This window comes from Triticum dicoccoides, chromosome 4A, assembly GCF_002162155.2.
Source record: "Triticum dicoccoides isolate Atlit2015 ecotype Zavitan chromosome 4A, WEW_v2.0, whole genome shotgun sequence".
NCBI lineage: Eukaryota > Viridiplantae > Streptophyta > Magnoliopsida > Poales > Poaceae > Triticum > Triticum dicoccoides.
Window position 1 is genome coordinate 248,276,945 of NC_041386.1, and position 2,778 is coordinate 248,279,722.

Genomic DNA, 2,778 nt, shown 5'->3' on the forward strand with positions numbered 1-2,778 from the left:
GTCTCCCGGTTGGGCAGGCGGTGGCGGCGGACGCGTCCGGCTCCGTCTGGACGTGTCCGGCGGCGGCGGAGATCCGATTTTTAGGGTTTGAGAGAGGGGATCCGCGAATTTAGAGGAGGGGGTCTATATATAGGCATAGGAGGAGCTAGGAGAGTCCAAATGAGGTGTGGTTTTCGGCCACGCGATCGTGATCGAACGCTCTAGATGATGGAGAGGGTTTTGGTGTGTTTTGGGCCAACTTGGAGGGGTGTTGGGCTGCAACACACACGAGGCCTTTTCGGTCCCTCGGTTAACCGTTGGAGTATCAAACGAAGTCCAAATGATACGAAACTTGACAGGCGGTCTACCGGTAGTAAACCAAGGCCGCTTGTCAAGTCTCGGTCCAATCCGGAAATGTTTAATCCCCACACACAAAAGAAAGGTAGAAATGACCACCGGAGGAGAACGAAGCGCCGGAATGCAAAACGGACAACGGGGAAAATGCTCGAATGCATGAGATGAACACGTATGCAAATGCAATGCACATGATGACATGATATGAGATGCATGACAACAACAACACACAGAGACAAAAACCCGAACCCGAGAAAATAAAATAACTTTAGGCCGAAAACGGCAAGAGTTGGAGTACATATTGGGAAAGTTACATCCGGGGTGTTACAACACTCCACCACTACGAAAGGATCTCGTACCGAGATCTAGGACTGAAAGAACGCCGGGTACTCAAAACGGAGGTGATCCTCGCGTTCCCAGGTAGCTTCACGGTCGGAATGGTGTGACCACTTGACTTTGAGGAATTTGATTGACTTGTTGCGAGTCTTGCGTTCAGTCTCTTCAAGAATAGCAACTGGGTGCTCACGATAAGAGAGATCTTCTTGGAGCTCAATGTCCTCGAAGTTGACGGTGCGTTCTGGAGTCTTGAAGCACTTTCGGAGCTGAGAGACATGGAACACATCATGAACATTTGCAAAGTTTGAAGGAAGCTCAAGTTGATAGGCGAGATCGCCTCTCTTGTTGACAATCTTGAAAGGTCCCACGTATCTGGGGGCAAGCTTCCCTTTGATACCGAAGCGACGAGTACCTTTCATAGGAGAGACGCGGAGGTAAACATGACCTCCAATCTCGAAAGCCAAATCACGGTGTTTACTGTCATAATAGCTCTTCTGGCGGGATTGGGCTGCTTTGAGGTTATCTCGAATGACTTTGCACATTTCTTCTGCCTTTGTGATTAAGTCATTTCCCAAAAGCTGACATTCACCGATTTCAGACCAGTTGAGAGGGGTACGACACTTCCTGCCATACAGAATTTCAAATGGGGGCCTTGCCCGAACTTGCCTGAAAACTGTTGTTGTAGGAGAATTCAGCATAAGGAAGACAATCCTCCCACTTCATGCCGAAGGAGATCACACAAGCCCTGAGCATATCTTCAAGAATCTGGTTGACACGCTCGACTTGACCGCTAGTTTGAGGATGGAAAGCTGTGCTGAAGCGGATGTTGGTGCCCATGGCCTTCTGAAAAGAATCCCAAAACTTGGAGGTAAAGATGCTGCCACGGTATGAAGAGATCACTTGTGGAATACCATGTAGAGAGACAATTCGAGAGGTATAGAGTTCCGCCAATTGAGCTGCAGTGATTGACTCTTTGATAGGCAGAAAGTGAGCCACTTTGGTGAGTTTGTCGATGACAACGAATATAGCATCATTGCCACGCTTGGACTTTGGAAACCCAGTCACGAAGTCCATCTCAATGTGGTCAAACTTCCATTCTGGAATGGCAAGAGGTTGGAGGAGACCAGCTGGCCTTTGGTGTTCTGCCTTCACTCTTCTGCAGACATCACATTCATTCACGAATTGAGCAATCTCGTGCTTCATTCGAGTCCACCAATAAGCCTGCTTGAGGTCTTGATACATCTTCGTGCTCCCAGGGTGGATGGAGAGGAGAGAATTGCAAGCCTCGTTCATGATCACTTTACGGAGGTCACCTTTGGGTACAACAATACGATCCTCGAAGAAGAGAGTATCCTTGTCATCAAGGCGGTAGCACTTGTACTTGGGTTGACTCTTGTCAATCCCAATCTTCACCTTTTTCACCATAGCATCAAGAAGCTGAGCTTGGCGAATCTGGTCTTCCAAGGTAGGAGAGACTTGAAGGTTGGCGAGGAAACCTTGAGGAACAACTTGCAGATTAAGTTTGCGAAAAGCTTCACAAAGCTCGGGTTGGTAAGGCTTGAGAATCAGACTGTTGCAATAAGCCTTCCTGCTCAATGTGTCAGCAATCACATTGGCCTTGCCTGGAGTATACTCGATACTCGGGGATTATACTCTTGAATCATCTCGACCCATCGAGTTTGCCTGAGGTTGAGATTAGGCTGAGTGAAGATGTACTTGAGACTCTTGTGATCAGTGAAAATGTCCACTTTTCTTCCCAATAAGAGATGTCTGCAAGTCAAAAGAGCATGCACAACTGCCGCCAACTCGAGATCATGAGTGGGGTAGTTCTTCTCATTAGGCTTCAACTGGCGAGAGGTATAAGAAACAACTTTCTTCTCTTGCATCAACACTGCGCCAAGACCTTGGAAAGAGGCATCACAAAAGACCTCATACGGCTTGGATTCATCAGGCGGAGTCAGAACTGGAGCAGTGATCAATTTCTCTTTCAAAGTGTTGAAAGCAATGTCACACTCCGGAGACCAAACATACTTGACGTGCTTCTGGAGAAGATTTCATAGAGGCTTGGCGATCTTGGAAAAGTTTTCAACGAATCTTTGATAGTAGCTT